This window comes from Phyllobates terribilis, unplaced genomic scaffold (assembly GCF_046119375.1).
Source record: "Phyllobates terribilis strain yellow unplaced genomic scaffold, ASM4611937v1 Scaffold_5__5_contigs__length_657084704, whole genome shotgun sequence".
In the NCBI taxonomy this organism is placed as follows: domain Eukaryota; kingdom Metazoa; phylum Chordata; class Amphibia; order Anura; family Dendrobatidae; genus Phyllobates; species Phyllobates terribilis.
The window spans coordinates 248416305-248441207 of record NW_027362765.1 but is presented as its reverse complement, the minus strand read 5'-3'; positions in this window follow the sequence as shown (position 1 = coordinate 248441207).

Sequence of the window (24903 nt, the reverse complement as noted above, 5' to 3'; positions counted from 1 at the left end):
TCTGATAGGGGACCTCAGTTTGTGGCTCTCTTTTGGCATGCTTTTTGTAACAGGTTGGGAGTCCATTTGTCATTTTCGTCTGGTTATCATCCTGAGTCTAATGGACAGACTGAAAGTAATAACGAGGATGTTGAACAGTTTTTGCGTTGTTTTGTGGCGAACAATCAAGAGGGGTGGTCTGAGTTTCTGCCACTCGCAGAATTTGCTCTTAACAACCATACATCCTCCTCTGCTGGGACTTCTCCTTTTTTTTGTTGTACTGGGAGACATCCGTCTTTTGGTTCGTTCTCCAAATTGGGGTCGGCGGTGCCGGAGGAGGAGAATTTTTCCGGTGATTTGGAGAGAGTTTGGACTAATGTACGTTGTAACCTTCAAGAGGCTAACAAAAAGTCCAAGAAGTATTTTAACAGGAAACGTAAAGAGGTTTTGTTTACTGTGGGTGACATGGTTTGGTTGTCCTCAAAGAATCTGCGGTTGAGGATTCCCTCTAAAAAATTGGGTCCGAAGTTTGTGGGGCCATTTAAGGTGCTTCAGGTGGTTAACCAGTCTGCTGTTAGGTTGGAGGTTCCCTCCTCCTGGAAGATTAATCCTGTGTTTCATGTTTCCTTGTTAAAAAAGGCTGATGTATCGGATAGGGAGGCCACTGTCACAGTGCCTCCGGTGGTGGAAGACAGCGAATATGAAATTTCTCGTATCCTGAATTCCAGAGAGTATAGAGGCAGATTGCAGTATCTCGTCGTTTGGAAAGGTTTCGGTCCCGAGGATAACTCCTGGGTTAAGGCGGATGATGTCTCTGCCCCTAGACTTGTCAGAGCTTTCCACAGGAGATTTCCGGATAGGCCTGGGCCTGGAGGATCCGGAGCATCCTCATAAAAGAGGGGGTACTGTTAGAACCCTTCTGTTTATTTCTGTTTCTATCTTGTGTTTTGCGGTCACGTTACTATCTTCCTATATATTCCAGCTCCGCCCTTCTGGCCTTGCTGGACTTCAGTGTTGTTTAGACTGTCTTTCTAGCCAGGTGCTTTTGTGCCTATCTATCTCTAGTTTGCTTGGTCCTCTGGACCTCTACTTCTTTTGTCAGTTTATCTTTTGCTCTGCAACAACTTCTGTTAGGAGGTGTCCCATTTTTGTCCCAGGCCTTAGTTCTTTTAGGGACCCCTGCCTTTTTCTATAGGTCTCCGTTCAGACTAGCCGAGGATGAAGGCGGGTCTGTTCACAAGGAACAGGTCACCTGCTACAACGTAGGGACTCAGCTTAGTCTTACTGTAGGGACAGCTCTCCCCTTCTTTCCCTAGTTTATGTTGCAGTTCATAACAACAGTAGCTTAACAAGAAGATTTTAATGCCCCTTGGAAGAGACGTGGAGTTCAGAGTGGTTTAACAAGACGGTTTTAATGCCCCTTTGGAAGAGATGTAGAGGTCACAGTAGCTTAACAAGACAGTTTTAATGTCCCTTGGAAGAGACGCGGAGTTTAGAGTGGTTTAACAAGATGGTTTTAATGCCCCTTGGAAGAGACGTGGAGTTCAGAGTGGTTTAACAAGACGGTTTTAATGCCCCTTGGAAGAGACGTGGAGGTTACAGTAGCTTAACAAGACAGTTTTAATGCCCCTTGGAAGAGACGTGGAGTTCAGAATGGTTTAACAAGATGGTTTTAATGCCCCTTGAAAGAGACGTGGAGGTCCCAGAGGAATAAAAAGACAATATCAATGCCCCTTGGAAGAGTGGTGGAGGTCGCAGTGGAATAAAAATACAATATCAATGCCCCTTGGAAGAGTGGTGGAGGTCGCAGTGAAATAAAAAGACAATATCAATGCCCCTTGGAAGAGTGGTGGAGGTCACAGTAGCTTAACAAAATGATTTTAATGCCCCTTGGAAGAGATATGGAGTTCAGAGTGATTTAACAAGACAGTTTTAATGCCCCTTGGAAGGGACGTGGATGTCACAATAGCTTAACAAGACGGTTTTAATGCCCCTTGGAACAGACGTGGAGGTCCCAGTGGAATAAAAAGACAATATCAATGCCCCTTGGAAGAGTGGTGGAGGTTTCAGTGGAATAAAAAGACAATATCAATGCCCCTTGGAAGAGTGGTGGAGGTTACAGTGGAATAAAAAGACAATATCAATGACCCTTGGAAGAGACGTGGAGGTCACAATAGCTGAACAAAACGATTTTAATGCCCCTTGGAAGAGACCTGGAGTTCAGAGTGGTTTAACAAGACGGTTTTAATGCCCCTTGGAAGAGACGTGGAGGTCACAGTAGCTTAACAAGATGGTTTTAATGTCCCTTGGAAGAGAAGTGGAAGTCCCAGTGGAATAAAAAGACAATATCAATGACCCTTGGAAGAGTGGTGGAGGTCGCAGTGGAATAAAAAGACAATATCAATGCCCCTTAGAAGAGACGTGGAGGTCACAGTAGCTTAACAAGACGATCTTAATGCCCCTTGGAAGACACGTGGAGTTCAGAGTGGTTTAACAAGATGGTTTTAATGCCCCTTGGAAGAGACGTGGAGGTCACAGTAGCTTAAGAAGACGGTTTTAATGCCCCTTGGAAGAGACGTGGAGGTCCCAGTGGAATAAAAAGACAATATCAATGACCCTTGGAAGAGATGTGGACGTCACAGTAGCTTAACAAGACGATTTTAATGCCCCTGACAAGAGCCATGCAGTACAGCATATTAAAAATATTATTCCCATTATTGGGGAGTGGGTGTCCCATAGTATTTGCCTATGCCTTCCAAGCAAAAGCTGCCAAAAATTAGGATGAAGGAACTTGCAATGCCCCTTACAAGAGCCATGCAGTACAGCAAATTAAAAACATTATTCCCACTATTGTGGAGTTGGTCTCCCATAGTCTTTGCCTATGCCTTCCAAGCAAAAGCTGCCAAAAATTAGGACAGAGGAACTTGCAATGCTGGCAATATGGACCACGGTCACCCTGGTGGTATAGTGGCCGTGGAGGCTGAGGATATGGAGAAGAGCAAAAAACAGCCGAAATGAGGAAGCGTATACCCATGTGTGGGTGTGAACCGGTGCATGGGAATACACCTCCCAAAATAATACAGTGGATTTGACTTTATGTTACTCTGCTGTCATTTGGTGGTGATGAGAAGTCTGGCCCAATCCAGCCCTTGTTCATTTTGATAAGGGTCAGCTTGTCAGCATTGTCAGTTTACAGGCGAGTGTGCTTATTAGTTATAATTAGTGTTGAGCCACCCCCGTAGTGTTCGAGTTCGGTTCGGTTCGTCGAACACCCGTGTGTTCGCCGAACTGTTCGTCGAACTGTTCGTCGAACACCTTCGAACACCGTTAAAACCAATGGCAGGCAAACAAAAACACATAGAAACACATAGAAAACACCTTCAAAGGTGTCCAAAAGCTGACAAACTGCTCAGAAGACACAACTAACACATGGAAAAGTGACAAGTACATATAGTCATGCGAAAAGAAAAGAGGTGGAGGAGTAAAAGGAGGGGGAGACACAGATATAGGCATGTCATGCCCTTCTAAAATCCAAAAAGTGAGAAGCCGAGACGGCCAGTCCGCTCCTGCCCGTGCCACCTCCGTGTCGCCGGGTTTGTGCCAGAGCCGCGGTGAACCCTGACGGCCAGCCCCCCTCTCCCAATACTGGTGCCTGTCCGCTGGTGGGTCGAGAGAGCCCCCCTGTGGTGGAGGCAGCTCTAAGCTTTTTAATTTAAATTGTCCCTCTAATTTAAATGAATACACTTTAAATCCATTTACAAGGATCTATTGGAGGGCAAGTCTCATGCCAGCAGCCGCGTAATTCCAGCTCCAGTAGCGTCCACTAAAGCTGCTGCAGTTAAAAAGCTTTTATAAGGATCGAGCTCGGCTGTCCACCGCAAGGCATCCTAGTGCCAGTCCCAGCCCCTATGCCTTGGGGTGCCTCCTGATGCTCTTCACTAAGTATCCCGTGGTCCCGAAGCATTTCCTTTGAAAAAATTAAGTGTCCAAACTACAGGTGGTGTAGCTTGCTTAACAGCCGGGATAATCCGCTGACTAGCAGACACTGCTACTAGGCACAAAGTATTTCCTGGTCTAGATGCAGTTAAAAATTTGTAAGTAGATACTCTCGTTGGATGCTGAGAAAGCATTCCATAGAGTCTCCTGGCACGCCATATATGATTCTCTTAAAAAGTTTGGGGTAGGGGTCTAGGGGACCCTTTTATAGCCAAAATCACGGCCCTGTATCACAATACGTCACCTAGGCTGAAGATAAATGGAACTGTAGCACCGAGGGCTCGGTTGCTACAGACGTATTGCACCTCACCCAGAGGTGTGATATCTCACTCTCAGATAAGGATGGAGTGTGGATCAGGACCCGACACCTGCATGCATTACACCACATTGCCGTGGGGCAGGGCGACCAATATGCCCCTGAGATGGGCACGACAGTCCCTGTCCCTGGCTGGAGTGGGGGGAGGGAACACTGAGGAAGGGGAACCCTGCAGTGCAGGAGCAGGGAGGAAGCAGTTGATGGGTGCATTGAGAAGGGAGTATAAAAGGTGGGCACCATCTTAGTTCAGTGCAGAGAAGTCTGAGCAGAAGTGGCAGGGAGCAGGGGCTCTGCATGAGCTCTGCTCCGGAGGCGGGCCTAGTAACAGAGGCCCAGGCCTGCAAGAGGGAGAAGGAAGGAAGAGGAGCGGAGAAGGCTCCAGGAACGAGGAATGAAGGGATCCCAGGGGTGCGGACGGGCGAGTCGCCACCGCACGCCCGAATCCACCTGCGTGGAGGGGTCAGGCCAAAGGGGGAGACCGGTCCCCGAACTAGTGGAGGCAGGAAACGACCCTCAGCTAGAAACCGGAGGCTCTGACATTTTATGTGGCGCAGCCCCTTGCTCCACCCGCTAGGAAGGCACCACATAGGGTCAGGGAAACTGGCGCCAAGTTTACCAAGAGGAGGCCCGAGGCAGCCGGACAGAAGTGTTGGTAAGAAAGGCCAGACAAAGGACACACAAAGGGGGTCCTGTGAAGCGCTCCAAAGTTATCTGGGAGTTGTCTGAGCCCCTCACCTGGTGAGCACAGTACGACGTGGGCAGCCGTTACCTGCAGACGTGGTCTGGATAATAAGAACTGTGAGTAAAGGCCCTGAACTGCATCACTGACTCCGTGTCGTTACTGCTGCTGCCCTGCACCATCACCCCCATCCTCCGCATACACTGCCCTGAGGCTATACTCCTCCCGTGGGGAGTTATGCTACGCTCTGCTGCACCCACAACACCAGCCTTAGCGGTCTGCCCTGTAGCGGCGGTTCACTCTGACCACAATCCACGGGTGGCGTAGTCAGACATTTAAACATCAAAACCACATAAATAGTTCCGCCACTGGTTTGACCGCCCTGAGCCACGGAACCGGATCGCCGCCACGAAGACTACAACCACCAGCATCCACCAAAAAGGGTCCGGCTCCGGGTGTCCCAAGGCCCAGGGGGTGCGTCAGAACATTTTCATCACCTTTCACAATCACCAATGGGACAAGGCAGGGATGTCCTCTGTCCCCTCTCTTATACATCCTAGTGACGGAGCACCTGCTCTCATCAATTCGCCATAACCCCAATATTAGGTGGATTGAGGTGGGAGGCACCGAGTACAAGTGCTCTCTATTTGCTGATGATGTCCTAGTATATATCACTCAATCACATATATCCATCCCTGCTGTTATGGCTGAAATAGATCACTTTGTTACATGGTAAAATTTTAAAATCAATGCAGCGAAGTCTGAGGCCCTCGATGTCTCCCTCCCTAAATCCATATAGGATTCCATCCAGTCCAACTTTCCCTTTGCCTGGCCCTCACAGGGTATCAAATACTTAGGAATTCCTATTCATAGAGACCTCTCCCATCTATGTTATCTTAATTTTGGGCCCTTTATTGAACAATTCCATACAGACCACGGTTGGCAAGTTAGAACTGTAAGATTCACTACGTGAACCACTGGTGTTTTGTGGAAAAGCACATGTACACCGCGTTCCAAATTATTATGCAAAAAGTGTTTAGGAGTGATAAGGGAAGAATTTGTTTGTTTGTCAGTTAAACTCATTGATGGTGATGTGTGTCAGGGCTCTTTATATCACTGTAAGCAATTGCAGACACCTGTGCTAATTAGTTTGGCAGGTGTGTCCAATGAAAGGCAAGACTACTTAAGAAGGCTCTCTCACATTATTAAGCAGCCTACATTTTCTGCCAAAATGGGAAAGAAAAAGGATGTGTCGGCTGCTGAGAAGCAACAAATTGTGGAGTGTTTAGGTCAAGGCATGACTACAATCAACATTGTGCGATGATCAGGATGAAGTGTCTTGGCAATCAAGAAGTATGTAGCTGATTCACAGTACACACGTGTGCGTGCTGATAAGGGCAAATTGAGGACTCTTTCCTACAGGCAATTACGTCAGGTTGAAACAGCAGCGGCAAAAAAGCCTTGTCATAGCAGCAGACAAGTTTTTGAAGCTGCTTGTGCCTCCAACGTCCCCCGAACAACAAGATGCAGGGTCCTTCAGAGGTTTGCAGCTGTGCATATGCCATCCTGTCGACCTCCTCTATCCACTTCACACAAGCAGAAACGGCTCCAGTGGGCCAAACATTACATGAAGACTGATTTCAAAACTGTTTTGTTCACGGATGAGTGCCGTGCAGCGCTCGATGGTCCAGATGAATGGAGTGGAGGATGGCTGGTTGATGGACACCCCACGCAAACACGTCTACAGCGCCAACAAGGAGGAGGTGGAGTAATGTTTTGGGCTGGAATCATGGGGAGAGAGATTGTCGGCCCCTTTAGGATCCCTGAAGGCGCTAAAGATGAACTCCATAATGTATGTGGATTTTCTCAAACAGCACTTCCTGCCATGGTTCAAGAAGAAGAACCGTGTATTTCACAGCAAGATCATTTTTCTGCATGATAATGCACCATCTCATGCTGCACATAAAACATCTGCATCTCTGGCTGATATGGGCATAAAAGGGGACAAACTTATGGTGTGACCCCCATGCTCCCCTGACCTCTACCCCATTCAGAACCTTTGGAGCATCATTAAAAGGAGTGTCTATGATGGCGGGAGGCAGTTCACATCTAAGCAACAGCTCTGGGAGGGTATTCTGTCCTCATGCAAAACAATTGAAGCAGAAACCATCCAAAACCTGACAAATTCAATGGACGAGAGAGTTCAGAAGCTCCTTTCGAACAAGGGGTCCTATGTGAAAATGTAACATCACCTAAAGTTTTGAGTTGAAAACTGTTTGATTTCAGTTTCTAACAACCTGCTAATGCTTATAATTTCAAAAATGACCATTTTTTTTGGTCTTTATTAAAATGAAAAGGTTGATCGAAAAGTTTGGGGGATCTAAGAGTGTGGCAACCCAGTAGTCATGATTACTTCGAATTCTGACAATATGAGGGTCATGCTGCAGGTAGTGCAGCAAGAAGGCACTTATGTGTCTTGCGCATCTCGGAGCCCCAAAATTATTTTCCGGGCTAGATGCAGCTAAAAATTATTTTTAATTTTAAATCTGGTGAAGCTTATTATAGATGGCCTAATAGGATCAGTGCTGCACACTGCTACAAAGCCCAAATTATTTTCCAGTCAAGATACAGATAAACATGATTAGTAATTTGAAAGCTTAAAACGGTTGGTAGGGTGATTTTAACCAATCATCAAGCTTTTACTCTCCCCAGGATGACACATGGGTAGAAAAGTCGTTTCGGATCCATGATTTGTTCATCTTTATGAACGTGAGTCTGTCTACATTATCAGTGGAGAGCCGCGTGCGCTTATCTGTCAACACACCACCAGCAGCGCTGAACACACGTTCAGACAGAACGCTGGCTGCGGGGCATGACAAGATCTCCAAGGCGTAAGTGGCTAGCTCCGGCCATTTATCCAGATTGGAAGCCCAAAAAGAGCAAGGGTCCAGTGACACAGTCGTGGCTTCAATGTTTACTTGGAGATACTCCTGTACCATCGTCTCTAGGCGTTGACTATGTGTCAGACTTCTTGTCTCCTGTGGCCTTGCAAAGGATGGGCTAAAAAAGTGGTGAAATGATTCCGCAAAATTGATGTTACCAGCAGATACTGTGGTTCTGTTACGGTTTGAGTGCTGAACACTTGACGGTCCCACGGTTGGCAAGTTGGAACTGTGAGATTCACTACGTGCACCACTGGTATTTTGTGGAAAAGCACATGTAAGATTCTGCAACAGTCTCTGCTGATACTCCTGCATGCGTGCATCCCTTTCTATGGCAGGAATAATTTCTGCAAATTTACTTTTGTACCGGGGATCTAACAGTGTGGCAACCCAGTAGTCAGGATTATTTCTAATTCTCACAATTCGAGGGTCATGTTGCAGGTAGTGCAGCAAGAAGGCACTCATGTGTGTTGCGCATCCAGGAGCACCAAGTCCCTGTTGTGTTGGTGGCGAGGTAGCAATCATGCTTCCTTCCTCTGTCCTCTCTCCCCAACCTCGCACAACAGAAATGTGATCAAGGTCTCCCTCATCTGATGAGTCTTCCATCAGTTCGTCCTCCACTTCTTCCTGGGCTCCTGCACCTTCCTCACTAGTTTGGCTGCTACCATGCGCCCTGGTAAAATCATCTCCCCCACCCTCACATGCCTGCCGCCTTGGTGCTGCCGACCGTCTGGACCTTGCAGATGTTAGCCCTTCCGCATACAACTCCTCCTCCTCTACTTCCTCCACCTCCTCTTGTGCCACCACCTGACTCCGAATTCTGTTTAACATGTGCTCCAGCATGTAAATCACCGGAATAGTCATGCTGATAATGGCATCGTCAGCACTAAACATCTTCGTCGCCATTTCAAAACTGTGCAGAAGGGTGCATAGGTCCCTCATCTGAGACCACTCCTCCAGCGTGATTTGCCCCACCTCTGAATCTCGTTGGCCCAGGCTATACGTCAGAACGTATTGCACCAGGGCTTGTCGGTGCTGCCACAGTCGCTGCAACATGTGCAGAGTTGAATTCCACCGGGTAGGCACATCGCATTTTAGCCGGTGAAGTGGCAGGCCCAACGACTTCTGTAGAGATGTAAGTCGCTGAGCTGCGGGATGCGAACGGCGGAAGTGAGCACACAGCGACCGTGCCCTCTGCAGAAGGCCATCTAGTCTGGGATAGTGGGCTAAAAATTGCTGGACAACCAGGTTCAACACGTGAGCCATACAAGGCACGTGTGTGACATTGCCCCGGCGAAGGGCCGCACCCAGGTTTGCAGCATTGTCGCACACGGCCTTCCCTGGTTTCAGGTCCAGTGGAGACAACCATTCATGAAATTGGTTCTCCAGAGCTGACCACAACTCCTCAGCTGTGTGACTCACATTTCCCAGACATTTCAATGTAAAAACCGCCTGATGACGTTGAGCCCTACTGCCAGCATAGTAAGGAGGTGTGCAGGATCCCTTCTGCGCAGTTAGAAAGCTTGTGGCATGACCAGACAGGCTTTGGGTGCAGGTGGAAGACCGAGAGGAGGTTGAGGAGGCAGAAGCAGTGGAGGAAAAATGACATAAAGAGGATTGACGCACAACTGGTGGGGACGGCAAGACTTGGACAGCAGCCCCTTGTCCTGCTGTCACCATAGTTACCCAGTGCCCAGTCAGCGACATGTAACGCCCCTGTCCATGCCTACTCGTCCAAGTGTCTGTGGTGAAATGCACCCTGTCACACACAGAGTTTCTCAAAGAAGCGGTGATGTTGTGTGCGACATGCTGGTGGAGCGCAGGCACACCTTTCTTTGAGAAGTAGTGCCGACTGGGCATCTGGTACTGGGGCACTGCGACGGACATAAGGTCTCGAAAATCCTCTGTGTCCACCAGGCGGAAAGGCAGCATTTCTGTAGCCAAGAGCTTGCAGATGGTGAAATTCAACCTCTTAGCTTTCTCATGGCTAGGAGGAAATGGTCTTTTACTTGTCCACATCTGAGGGACCGAGGGCTGGCTATTGTGCTTAGACGGGGTTGATAAGGGTGTCCCCGGCAAACTGACGGTCTGTGAGGAAGATGCAGGCGGACATGTTAGGTTGCCTTGATCCAAAGGTGGTGCTATCGATGTCGGACAGCGCTCAACACCAGCTGGTGTTACCACCTCCAAAGAAAATGATGACCTGCCAATCACGCTGGCTGTTGCGGGTAAAGAGGTGGCAGGTCTGCGCCCCAAAACAGGTGTGACTGCTGTCCCCCCAGTCACAGAGGATGAAGAGGCCGCGGATGCACAAGATATGGCAGACGGTGATTGGCCCGGCCGGCTAGACCGCATTGTAGCACACTGAGCTTCCCACTGCAACTTATGCTTCATGTCCATGTGCCGGTTCATGCATGAAGTACTCAAACTATGTATTTTTTGGCCTCTACTTAGCTTTTGCTGACAAATGTTACAGATAACACGAGTTGGGTCATCTTTATCGATCTGAAAAAATGCCCAGGCTATGCAAGGCTTAGCACCCATGCGACCTGAAGAGCCACCACGACTTGTGGTGAGAGGCAGAGTTGTGTTTGAGGATGCAGTTATTGACATGCTTCCAGTACTACGTCTCTGTCCAGGAAGGCGCAACCTGACCTCGTCGTCACTAGCATCTTCCTCCACCTCCTCTGCTGACCTCATCTCTTGGCTGACTGTGGGTTGACAGTAAGTGGGATCTCCGACCTCATCATCATCACCCTGTGCGTTATCACACCCGTCGTCCTCAGAGCCAACCTGTTCCTGCCCTGACAAAAAACTAAAGTTGTCGCTCCAATCAGGTATTTGAGTCTTATCATCGTCTTCCTCATTGTCTCCACCAACAGGAGTTACAGTTTGGGAATGAGGGTCTACATTATGGTCAGAACCTTCTGCGTCTGGTCCTGGATCCGACTCATAAAGATTCTGGGCATCAGTGCAGATCATTTCCTCGTCTGGATTCACAGAAGCGCTGGAGTCGACCTCTGATTCCCAGGCTATAGTATGAGTAAACAGCTCTGCAGACTCAACCATCTGTTCTACCTCATACTCAGACGGGCAGCTGGAGATTTGGGAGCTGTGAGGAAGCAAGTGCGATTTGGGTGACACCTTTGAGGACTGGAGTATTTGTGATGTTGAAGTTGATGTGGAGGAGAGCCCACTTAAAGGAGCACTTGATATCCGTTGAAGCACCTGCTGTTTTTGTGCCTCATCTGGAATTTGTAGCGATTGGCGTGGCCGTAAGAAAGGGATCTTATCACATTGTCCGCTAAAAGAAGTAGACATTTTAGTTTGGCTGGAAGATGGTCTTTCTTCTGCACCTACCCCACGGACACAACCTTTTTTCCCCTTCCCAACACGCCTATTCCCCTTTCCACCAGCAGCAGGCCTTTTTCCACTCATTTTGGTGGTTAACTAATTCACAACTCTGGAGTTGTTTGCACAAAAAAACAATGGATGGTAACCGAGCAGAGCTGAGTGGCCAAACTGTGGTATTAGGCCAAAACTATTGGCTGGGTTAGATGCAGAAAAAAATTATTTTTAATTTGCAACCTGATGGAGGTCAGTATAGATGGACTAATAGACCAAGTCCCACACACCGCTAGAAGCCCAAATATTTTTTCAGAGCTAGATGCAGAAATTTTTTTTATTCAATTTGCAACCTGATGGAGGTCAGTATAGATGGACTAATAGACCAAGTCCCACACACTGCTAGAATCCCAAATATTTTTTCAGAGCTAGATGCAGAAAAAAATTATTTTTAATTTGCAACCTGATGGAGGTCAGTATAGATGGACTAATAGACCAAGTCCCACACACTGCTAGAAGCCCAAATATTTTTTCAGAGCTAGATGCAGAAAAAAATTATTTTTAATTTGCAACCTGATGGAGGTCAGTATAGATGGACTAATAGACCAAGTCCCACACACTGCTAGAAGCCCAAATATTTTTTCAGAGCTAGATGCAGAAAAAAATTATTTTTAATTTGCAACCTGATGGAGGTCAGTATAGATGGACTAATAGAACAAGTCCCACACGCTGCTAGAAGCCCAAATATTTTTTCAGAGATAAATGAAGAAAAAAATTATTTTTAATTTGCAACCTGATGGAGGTCAGTATAGATGGACTAATAGACCAAGTCCCACACACCGCTAGAAGCCCAAATATTTTTTCAGAGCTAGATGCAGAAAAAAATTATATTCAATTTGCAACCTGCTGGAGGTCAGTATAGAAGGACTAATAGAACAAGTCCCACACACTGCTAGAAGCCCAAATATTTTTTCAGAGCTAAATGAAGAAAAAAATTATTTTTAATTTGCAACCTGATGGAGGTCAGTATAGATGGACTAATAGACCAAGTCCCACACACTGCTAGAAGCCCAAATATTTTTTCAGAGCTAGATGCAGAAAAAAATTATATTCAGTTTGCAACCTGATGGAGGTCAGTATAGATGGACTAATAGAATGATGCTATGCCCAAAAGATTTTACTTCACTAGGTGCAGTAAAAAAATTGGTATTCTATACACAGGTGGTATATCTTGCAACACAGATAGGCTACTCCACTGACTAACACACTCTGCAATAGGCCAAAAAGGATTAGCTTTGCTAGATTCAGCCAAATGCTGTGAAAAAAACTTGCACAGCACTGGCACAGACCTGCCTGGCAAAAACTGATAGGAACTGATGTAACCTAGTCCTGAAAAGGACTCCAATTACAATTAGTCTTTACTCCCACAATCTATCTATTTAAGAGCACAGACCTGCCTGATAAAAGTCGTAGGAAATGCTGTAACCTAGTCCTTAAAAGGACTGCAATCACAACTATTCCCTACTCCCAAGCTATCTGTATATTTGTGCGAAAATTGGCTTGAAATTAACAAGGTATAGCGCACACAGCAACAGCGGTGCCGTCTAACACGCAGCTGCAGCAGTGAGAAAATGGTGGCGACGGGGAAAATGGCTTGGTCTTATAGGGCAAGGACATGTGACATACACTGCCAATGACACATGCCCTTGCTTGTGTGAAAAAAAGCACTTCGCTCCGTGTGTGCGCTGCTGATAGGCTGACAGATTGCACCTCCCCACTGCAAATGCGGGAAAGAGAAAAAAAAATGGAGATCTTCATTGTTCCTGCAGAGATCCATCCCCTGCCCCTCCCCCCGCCCCGCTGTACACTCAAACTGCGTATTAACATTAATTTTCATCATTACTGAGAAAAAATCCAGTTATGATTTTGGTGCACGAACAGTTATCGAACATAACCTCGAACAGCCGAATTTTTCTCAAATTGTTCGTGTTCGCCGATCGGCTCGAACACCGCCCAAAACAGCTCGAATTTGAGATTGGCGAACAGTTCGAGTAGAACAACGCTCATCTCTAGTTATAATTCCTCCAGCGGCACTAAAGACACGCTCCGATAACACGCTAGCGGCAGGGCAGACCAGGACCTCCAAGACATACAGAGCGAGTTCATTCCAAGTGTCCAGCTTGGATACCCAATAATTAAAAGGCACAGAGGAATCATGGAGGACGCTGGTACGGTCGGCAAGGTACTCCCTCACCATCTTTTGAAACTTTCCACTCCTTATGAGATTACCCCGTGCCTCAGGGCCTGTAAGCTGGGCGGGTCACAGAAAACTGTCCCAGAACGTTGACAGTGTTCCCCCGCCTCTGCTGGATTGGAGTTGCGTCTCTCTCGCCTGTACGCCTTGGTTGGGCAACGAACTGTGACCTCTGCCGCTAGCGTGTTCAGATAGGAATTTTTTTAACAGTTCTGCAGCAAGGGCCTTCTGGTGCAACATGCACTTATCACAGCCCGTTATTTCTAATTTATATATTTAGATACTCTCAAAAACTTACAAAAATTACTGAGAAAATGGATATATTTATTAAATTCCATAATTTTCTCCCCAGCATGTAGGTGACATTTGGTAAAATCTCATTCACTTTGTTGGTACAGTTACATGGAAAAATAGAAGATGCTCACCTTTTCCGGCCCATGAGAACAGACCTTAATTTTGGACATAAAGTTGGAGCTATCTGTTACTTTGAAACAGAGAGATGAATAGCAAGTTGGATACCCATCATTTATCTTTGAGCAAATCAAATCACTGAGTCTCTACATTTGGGTCATTATGGTAGGCAACTGAGTGAAATAAAAGATTGCAATGAAATATAAAATATTTGTGAATCACTTACATACAGTGGATATAAGTCTACATACCCCTGGTAAAATGCCAGGTTTTTGCCATGTGTGAGGCAGTGACCGGGATCGTATACGAGGGACGTTATATATCCCCCAGAATGTGTACAGAGACATACTAAATCCATTGGAGTGCATTGCAGTCACAAACTCACCTGCGGCTGCAATGCAGGAATGAAGGTGAGCATTGACCTGGTCAGGCTATCTGGCTAAGGCAGAAAAGGCATAGCAGGAAAGCTTGGCAGGACTGTGTATAACTGAACCCACGCCAGGGAAGGCTCTGCACCCGTCAGGCTCTGAGCGGCCCAGGGCAGCCGTTGCCCTCTGCAACGGTTGTATATGGACTTCTGTTAACCCGGCTGTGAACCGGAGGACTTTCTGTTTCCACCTATAATGTCACCTATAACCTGTAGTGATCCATTGAAAAACAAACTGAAATAATTTTGAGGGGGGAAATAAAAATAACAAAACTAAAAGTAAATGGTTGCATAAGTGTTAATACCCTCTTATATTTGGGGATGTGGTTGTGTTCAGAAAGTGCTAATCATATGAAAAATCATGTTAAATAGTAGTTAGTACACAGCTGCCATCATTTACAGTGATTCTGATTAACCCCATATAACAATAAGCTGTTCAATTACAATTTTCATGATGTTTTATTAGTTCCATTTTACAACAAAAGTCATGATCCATAAACAGCTACAACACAGCAAAAGGATCTCATTGTTGAAAGTTATCAGTGAGGAAAAAGGTACAAAAAAATTGCAAGGCATTAGATATACCATGAAACACTGTGAAAATGGCCATCAAGAAGTGGCTTAAAGGGAATCTGTCACCACATTTGACCTATCTAAACTATTAAAATGGGCATACAGGTTATAGGCTGCTGAAAAAAGTGATACATGTATGCCTCATATCAGATGCCCTGTTGTTAATAAATCATCTTTTATCACTTTATGAAAATGACCTCTTCCAGGCTCTGGGGAGGACACTGCCTGGAAGATAACTCTGCCTCCAGAGCTTATTTTATATAAAAGGGGGAGTTACCAATGTGAGACAAGAAACTAACGCAGGAAGGAAGAAATGAAATTCGGCTTTTTGCAAACCCAATTTTTGCAGCTACTGAGCTCTGCTGTATTGTAACAATATAACAGCCCTATCTATCCGTGAGATGGAAGTTGAGAGGAACCTGCAGATGTGTGAGGTATAATTACACACAGCTCTGCAGTGAAATCAGAAGAGCAGAGAGCGGCCATTACACATCACACTGGTAACTCCTCCTTCATGTAAAATAATCTCTGGAGTCAGAGTTATCTTCCAGGCAGCGTCCTCCCCACAGCCTGGAAGAGGTCATTTATATCAAGTGATAAAAGACGATTTCTCAACAAGGCATCTGATATGAGGTATACAAGGATCACTCTCCTCAGCAGTCTATAACCTGTATGCCCATATTAATAGTTTAGATAGGTGAAATGTGATGACAGATTCTCTTTAAGGGGTACCTGTCATGTCAAAAAACACTATTAATCTGCAGATAGGGGGTTAATCTACAGGTTAATAGTGTTCTGAGTTCGTGCAGCCGCTGCACTGAAAGCCCAGCTGCCAGGAGGAAATGAATTTTATTCCCCTCAGAAGCATCCGGCTTTCAGTCAAAGAGGCGCAGACATTGCTGCTTCAGTCAACGCTCAGTACATAGTGAGTGGCGCCTGTAAGGACGCCCGGCACTAACTGACAGCCAGTTTAGTGGTGCATCAGTAGAACGCCAGCTGTCAGTCAGTGCTGGGGCATTATTACTGCCACCGCTCACTATGTACTGAGCGGTGACTGAAGCCGTGCCGGCCACACCTCTGTGGCTGAAAACCAGAGACTGCTGGGAGGAGTAAAGTTAATTTTCTGGTAGCCGGAAATCCAGTGTGGCAACCAGATTAACCACATATCTGCAGATTATTAGCATTTCTTTTACATCACAGGTCCCCTTAAAATTTGGTACAACAGTGGCATTACCTAGAACAGGACATGCCTGAAAAAATGGTCAAGAAAATTGTTCCAGGAGGCTGCTAAGATGCTTACAGCAACATTAAAGGAGCTGCAGAAATTTCTGGTAATCATTGATTGTGTACTACAAGTGACAACATTTATATTGTTCAGATGTCTGGCCTGTGGGGTAGGAAAGCAGAAAAAAACACCAAGCCCAGCTATGTTTTGGCAAAACCTACATCAAGAACGCCAAAAGAATGTGAGAAAATATGTTATGGTCTGATGAGACCAAGGCTTTTTTGCCATAATTCCATAAGGCATGTTTGGTGCAAAGCGTACACTGTGCATCACTAAAAGAACACCATAACCACAGTGGTGGAGGCAACATTATGCTTTGGGGTTGTTTTTCAACAGCTGGAAAAAAAACACAACATTTTTCCTGAGGTAAAGAGACATTTTACATCCACTGTACTTGCAAATCAACAAAAGAATGGTTTCACCAGGAGAAAATTAAAGCTTTGGAATAGCCCAGCCAGAGCCCAGACCTGATTAAAAATAAAAATCTGTGAATGACCTGAAGAGGGCACTGTACATTGTGTGCACAATTATTAGGCAAATTAGTATTTTAACCCTATCATCATTTTTATGCAGATTTTCCAATTCCAAACCGTATAAACTTGTATGCTTACTGAATGAATCAGATCAGGATGTGTTTTTGTGTAATGGAGGATGTTACCCAAGGATACAACACCCTTTATCACAGTGTGCAGAATTATTAGGCAGCTTGTTGTCCTCAGCAAAATGGGCCAAAAATTAGATTTAACTGATCCTAAAAAGTCAAAAATTGTTACAAGTCTTATAAAGGGATGCAGAACTCTTGAAATTGCTAAAATATTGGGGTGTAAATGACGCGCCCCCTGGGCCAGTGTTGTTGGGGGATACCCGGAGCCGGATCAGATAGGGGTTGTAGTCTCCGAGTGGCTGTGACCCGGTCCGTGCCCAGGGTGTCAAGCTCAGTGTGTGGCAGTCCTTACTGATGTTACTAAAGTTCTTTATGTCGACTACGCCACCCGTTGATTTGCGGTCACTACGGCCGCCGCTGCAGCAGGGTCCGCTGAGGCTGATGGTGTTTGTGCAGCTTAGGTAGTATAACCCCCAACGGGAGGGGTATAGCCTCAGGGGGTCAGGTGCAGAGGATGGTGGTTGTGGAAGTGCAGGGAAGATGGTAATGAGAGTCAGAGTCGGGTTGTGCAGTTCAGGGTTCTTTACTTACTGCTGTTCTTGTACCGGTCACTCCGGCCTTGAGTGACCACCCGAGCCGTGCTGCGTCCACCAGGTCCTGGACTCGGCCAACCCCCAAGTAGTTCTGGAGCGTGGTTCTGAGCTCCCTTTCTGTCCTGTCCTCGTCTCTGGCCTTCCCCACCAGGGATCCACCTATGTCCGGCTCCCTCGGGCTTCTTGTTGGCGAACCCTTGTCTCTGGGTTCCCTGACCCTATGCGTGGTCTGCCTTCCGGGTGGATATAGTGGGTGGCCGTGGCAGATTCTGCCCACGGCCTCCGGTTCCTGGCTAAGGTGTGCTGTAGCCTCTGCCAGCTTGGGATCCGGTACCCTGTTGCCAACTCTTCACCCTTTGATTTAGTTTGGGCTCTCAGAGTTCCTTCTTTCTCCCCCTCTGGGTCTTTCTTTCTCCTCTCTCACTCTTGGCTCTGGGGCTGCTCTGCTCCTCTGCTTTCCTCCACTGCTCTGCAAAAGACTTACTGACTGACTGACCCTGATCTAAGATGGTGCCCACCTTATATACTCCCTCTATGTGTGAGCTCAGGTGACCAGCACCCAATGAGCTCCTAGCTTTACCCAGGCTGCTCCCCCTATCTGCCCCTACACTACTGGGATTTTCCACCCCCCTCCCACTCCAGCCAGGAACAGACACTGTCGTACCTGCACATTTCTCTAGTGGGAGTACCATCGGTCTGTTCCCCGGAAATGGGATGTGTGTAGTGCATGCAGCTAATTGAGCTCAGTTCCACACTCCATCCTTACCCGGGAGTGGAATATCACACCTCTGGGTTGAGGTGCAATACCCCTGTAGCAGCCGAATCCTCAGGGTGCTACATTCCCCCCTGGTAAATCACAGCACGTCCTCGGGCTGTAAGATATAAACAACATCCAAAACATACAATTTTTTTTCATAAACATAAACATATAAAACATATAAAACATCATATATATCAGCATAAACTTTTCATATAAACTTTTCATAAAAACATTCTTGTCTTCTGGTTCCTCCGGTCACGGTGCAACTTGTGACCGGGTAAAGTGCGACAGTCTCTTGAAGAAACACGGTTTCCTATAAAACCGGTAGGGGGCGCTTTAGGAAGCGCAACTATATACAAGGGGATATGGCCGCTCTCAGTCCTCGGCCAGGTATTAGGAAAGGGATGACCGCTCTCAGTCCTCGGTCAGTGGGGAAATGGGACACACTGGAACAGTTCACACTTGTCCCAACGGGGACCATATTTAAATTAGCAGCATGGCATATACCCTAACGGGTAACTTTATACAGTCTCTTCACTACCGTACTCAACGACGGCGTCCTCCTGCTCTTTCTTTGTGGTCAGTTTCAGTTTCAGACCCATCCGGGTCCTCTTGCTCCTCCTCACACCGCAGCTCCTCCTCCGTCAGGCGATGCACATGGAGGGCGTAGGGTCCTTTGGCACACTTGTGCCGGGTGAAGGTGACCTCGTCTCCTAAATACAAGTCACGACCTCTGTGTCCCTCCGGTAGGTGGGACTCAACGTCTCTCCTGGTCACGAAGACGTCGCCTGGGGTGCGGTGATCCCTGTGGAAACCCCACCCATGCTGCAGATTGAACTTTATCACAGTCCCGATGGTACGGGGACCATGCGCTGCACGGGGGTTTCTCCTGGTCCGGCTCTTCTGCTCCGCGCTCCTTATTTGGGCTTGTTGTTCCCGGACCCGCCTCTCTCTCCGCTCCCTCTCAAAGACCTCGAGCTGCTGGCGGCAGCACTCTGCACGCTCCGCTGCGGCTGCCCGGGTCTCCTGAGTGAACCCCATGAGGTCTTCTCCGGTGGGATCCCACTCAAACTGGGTCTCTTCTAGCGGGGGCGAGATCCTCTTTATGGGCTTTGGAGCCGGAATCAGGGGTTCGTCTAGGGGTCTCTCTTTCCGGAGTCGGGGATGGTGAAACTCCGGTGGCCATATGAAGGGCTGCCCATCCGGGCACGTATGCTGGGCGAATAGGTCCTCACCCAGGTGCGGTACTTTAGGTGTTATGGGCGCCGTGGTGGTAGCGGCGCCCGGGTTAACCAGGCCTTGCGACCAGGCCTGGGGCACCTTGAAAGTAAAGGGCACCGTAAGAACGGCGGCGCCCTGTGTTACTTGGCCCTGCGACCAGGCCGGGGGCTCCGCGGAGGTAGGGGGCGCTGTTGGTATTGCGTCGCCCGGGGGTACTAGGCCTTGCGACCAGGCCGATGGTACTTCCTGCTTGGCCACGCTCGGGGTCGAGGCGTGTGACGTCACAGGGGTCGCGGCTTCCGTTTGAGGCCTAGTCTGCAGCGGTGACGTTGCAGCGACGGGCACGGCAGGGGGTACTTCGGGCTCTGCGATGGGGAGCTGGGGCAGGCACGCGGTTTCCCGGCTCGGGGTAGTGACGTCCCCTTTACCTGCCTCCATTCGTTCGGCTCCCTTCTCGGCGCCGTCTCCGGCCTTCAGTCCTCCTGCGCCATCCTCAGAGGTGGTCTGTCTCCTCGTCTCGGGTGGCGTGCTCCGCTGACGAGTCTCGGTCTGCTGGGCCATCTCTCGGCTCCACTCCGCCAACGTCTCTCGCTGCACCCGGGCCATCCTCCGTGCGAGGCCCTCCAGCGCGGTCTGTGCACACTCCCGGTCTCGGGGGAGCTGTGTTAGGATCTCCAGCAGGCCTTCTGGAGTGGCGACCTGCAACAGGCTCCTGACCACTGGGTCGGTGCTGCCTGGAGTGGCGGCCCGCATCAGGCTCCTGACCACTGGGTCGGTGCTGCCTGGCTCTCCCTCCATCTCCGGGTGTGCTTTCTCTGGACTCTTCTCCAGGCTTCTCGTCTCCGGGTGCGCTCTCTCCAGACTACTCCAGGCGACACCCATCTTTGTTCTCTTGTTCTCTCTCCTTCCACATTGAGGGTGGTCCCGGGGCAACTTCAGTTCCAGGGGCAGTTCTCTCACGCTGATGGACACTTCCAGCATCACAGTCTCTGTTGGTGGGCGCGGTTTCCGCTTTTGGCGCCATTCTTCGACCTGGCCCACGATGGGAGGTGGCCTCTTGCCACCCTCTGGCACGCCCATAATGGCGTCCGCTCCCCCAAGGCGGGAAATCTTCAGAAATGGCGGGAATCGTCTCCCAGTGGCGGGAAACTCCATGGATGGCGGGAAAAAGCTGCAAATGGCGGACAACCGGCGGGAAACGACCTGTGATGGGGCCCGATGGCGGGGACCCTCCGGAACCGGCAGGAGACTTCTTTTTAAGGTAACGGTGTACTTTTCTTCAGGCACGCAGTACCCGGTTGTTGCGGGCACGTTATCCTGCTGACTACGCCAAAGTTGACGCGCCCCCTGGGCCAGTGTTGTTGGGGGATACCCGGAGCCGGATCAGATGGGGGTTGTAGTCTCCGAGTGGCTGTGACGCGGTCCGTGCCCAGGGTGTCAAGCTCAGTGTGTGGCAGTCCTTACTGATGTTACTAAAGTTCTTTATGTCGACTACGCCACCCGTTGATTTGCGGTCACTATGGCCGCCGCTGCAGCAGGGTCCGCTGAGGCTGATGGTGTTTGTGCAGCTTAGGTAGTATAACCCCCAACGGGAGGGGTATAGCCTCAGGGGGTCAGGTGCAGAGGATGGTGGTTGTGGAAGTGCAGGGAAGATGGTAATGAGAGTCAGAGTCGGGTTGTGCAGTTCAGGGTTCTTTACTTACTGCTGTTCTTGTACCGGTCACTCCGGCCTTGAGTGACCACCCGAGCCGTGCTGCGTCCACCAGGTCCTGGACTCGGCCAACCCCCAAGTAGTTCTGGAGCGTGGTTCTGAGCTCCCTTTCTGTCCTGTCCTCGTCTCTGGCCTTCCCCACCAGGGATCCACCTATGTCCGGCTCCCTCGGGCCTCTTGTTGGCGAACCCTTGTCTCTGGGTTCCCTGACCCTATGCGTGGTCTGCCTTCCGGGTGGATATAATGGGTGGCCGTGGCAGATTCTGCCCACGGCCTCCGGTTCCTGGCTAAGGTGTGCTGTAGCCTCTGCCAGCTTGGGATCCGGTACCCTGTTGCCAACTCTTCACCCTTTGATTTAGTTTGGGCTCTCAGAGTTCCTTCTTTCTCCCCCTCTGGGTCTTTCTTTCTCCTCTCTCACTCTTGGCTCTGGGGCTGCTCTGCTCCTCTGCTTTCCTCCACTGCTCTGCAAAAGACTTACTGACTGACTGACCCTGATCTAAGATGGTGCCCACCTTATATACTCCCTCTATGTGTGAGCTCAGGTGACCAGCACCCAATGAGCTCCTAGCTTTACCCAGGCTGCTCCCCCTATCTGCCCCTACACTACTGGGATTTTCCACCCCCCTCCCACTCCAGCCAGGAACAGACACTGTCGTACCTGCACATTTCTCTAGTGGGAGTACCATCGGTCTGTTCCCCGGAAATGGGATGTGTGTAGTGCATGCAGCTAATTGAGCTCAGTTCCACACTCCATCCTTACCCGGGAGTGGAATATCACACCTCTGGGTTGAGGTGCAATACCCCTGTAGCAGCCGAATCCTCAGGGTGCTACATAAACACAGAACCATAAAAAGTTTAGTTGCAAATAATCAACAGGGTCACAAAAATGTGTTGAAAAATAAAGACGCACATTTACTGCCAAATATTTGAGAAGAATGAATCATGAAGCGACCAGGGACCCATTATTCTACATTATTATACACTATTCTTGCATATTCGGGTCTCAGGGTTATTAAACTTTTGGATTGACAGACAGCAATGTAATACCGTATTTTTCAGACTATAAGACGCACCGGACCATAAGACGCACCCCAAATTTTGTGATGGAAAATAGAAAAATATTTTTTATAAGATGGGGGTCCATCTTATAGTCTGAAAAGGTACGGTATCTTACCTGGGGTGCAGTGGAGCGAGGTTCACAGGAGGCAGGGTCCCTCAGGAAGTCGGCAGCTGCAGCAGAAGAGGTCAGATGCTGTGGAGCCTTTGCCGGGGCCTGTGCCTGGCTGAGGCCCCTAGCCTGGGCGGTTCCTGTGCGGGGGCCTCTAGCTGGGACTGAGGCCGAGGCCTCTGGCTGGGGCTGGCACCGGGGCTTCTGGCTGGGGCCGAGGCCTCTGGCTGGGGGTGGGGACGAGGCCTCTGCCTGGGGCTGAGGCCTCTGGCTGGGGCTGAGGCCGGGGCCTCTGGCTGTGGCTGGTGCTGGGGCTTCTGGCTGGGGCTGGGGCCGAGGCTTCTGGCTGGGACCGAGGCCTCTGGCTGAGGCTGGGGCCGGGGCCTCTGGCTTGGGTTGAGGCCGGGGACTCTTGCTGGGGCTGGTGCTGGGGATTCTGGCTGGGGCCCAGGCCTCTGGCTGGGGCCGGGGCCTCTGGCTGGGGTTGAGGCCGGGGACTCTGGCTGGGGCTGGTGCCGGGGCTGAGGCTGGGGTCTAGGGCTGGGGCTGGGGCATCTGACTGAGGTCTGTACCGGGCTACGGTCGGTGCCGGGCTGTGAGCGGAGAAGCAGTGCGGCCTGCGCAGGTTTCCGGTGTGCGCGGCCATCTTCCTAAAGCTGTGATCTACAGGAAAATGGCCGCTGGAGCTACCGGTCCGCGCATGCGCCGTATCGGGAGCCAATTTTTCTGTAGTTCACAGCTCTAGGAAGATGACCGCGCACACCGGAAACCTGCACAGGCCGCACGCCGCTCACAGCCCGACACCGGCCCCAGCCCCAGTACAGGCCAGGCACAGGTGCCGACCCCAGCCGCACACCTCTGCTGACGCCGCCGCCGCTGACCCCACCGCGTTCCTGGAGAACTACACCGCAGGTAACGTTTGGACTATAAGACGCAGCCCACATTTTCTTCCCAAATATTGGGGAAAAAAAGTGCGTTTTATGGTCCGAAAAACACGGTAATAATAAAATTAATCATCAAAAATACAAATTGTATAATAATTGTGCTGACATATTCCAGAACTACAATCTTCCTGGAGGCCCAGAAATACAAGGTGTTCAATGCTCAGAGACATGGCCAAGGTAAGGAAGGATGAAACCCGAACACCACTGAACAAGACACAGAAGTACAAGATGTTCAGTGCTCAGAGATATGGCTGAGGTAAGGAAGGCTGGAACCTGACCACCACTAAAGAAAACAGAGAAGTTGAAATGTCAAGACTGGGCCAAAAATTATCTTAAGACAGAGAAAGGTTAATGGACTGATGAGATGAGAGTGACTCTTAACAAACCAGATTGATGGGCCCATGGCTTGATCAGTGTTTGGCACAGACCTCGACTTTCACTCAGATGCCAGAAAGGGGGTAGGGTACTGCTATGGGCTGCTAATATTAAAGATGAGCTAGTTGGACTTTTTTGGGTTCACGATGGACTCATAATCAACTCCCAAACCTCCCAGAACCTGCCAGCCAGCCTGTCTGTATACCAGCCGTGCCTGCCAGTACTCGCCTGCCTATCTGTATTCCTGTTGGACCTACCGCACCTGCCGTTGCTTATATACACACCAGCCAAAGCTGCCCGTTTCTGCATACCCCGGTGTGGGTCAATATCTGTGTGACCAAGGTCTGCCCTGGAGTAGCACCTGGACCACCTCCCTAGTCCATCCTCGGACCGCGGAGTCGATTAAGCCGCCGTGTGTCCGGAGTCGGATCTGGCAAGGCCCCTAGTCACACCCCTCCAGGCACTCCTCGGTTTGTGGCCCAGTGGGACCACAAACCACGCTCATGCCAGAAGATCCAGGTGACTATGTTGGCAACTGATATATATTTTTTTGAAATGTCAGAAATGTGTTTTTGTACATTTTAAGTAGTTTGGTTATTATTCTCACATTAACAGATGAAAATAAACAATTGAAATTGGAAATTTTAAGTTTTTCATTTATTTGCATAATAATTCTGCTCTAATTGTTGTCCAATACACATAGATCTTCTAAGAACTTTTGGACTGATAGACAGCAATGTAATAATTAAAAAATGAATCATCCAAACTACAAATTGCATAATAATTGTGCACTCAGTGTATATCTCTCCCTATCTCTCTCAGGGTGCCTAGGAGTCCCATTTTCCTCTTCCCCTTTCCCGACACCTCTGTTTTCCTTTCAGAACGTCATTTCACACTTTCCACATATACAAAGATACCTGCCCCGTGTAACTGCTTACACTCAGGCAGCTTTAGTTCAGGGTCCTATATGGAGGCACGCAGCCGCTGCTTTTCCTTCCTGCTGCTGCTGACAATGTGATAGTGTGCAATAAGCTCACTGATTGGTGGAGCAGTCCTGCTTGCTGACTGTTGCTCTGCCTATCAGCGCCGTGCACACTTACCCGAGATTAGGAAGGGGATGAGGAGCCCACTAACTGCTGTTACTGTTTGGTCCCCCCTTTTTACCTATCCTATAAAGCCTGAGTTGGACAGAAAGTTGAGGAGGGTGTTTAACATAAAAATATGTTATTTCTATTAGCTGTGACTGCCGCCGTCCTGCCACCTGCCGCCCTGGGCACTGGACCTTCAGTGCCTTGTAGCAAATACAACCCTACACCAGAA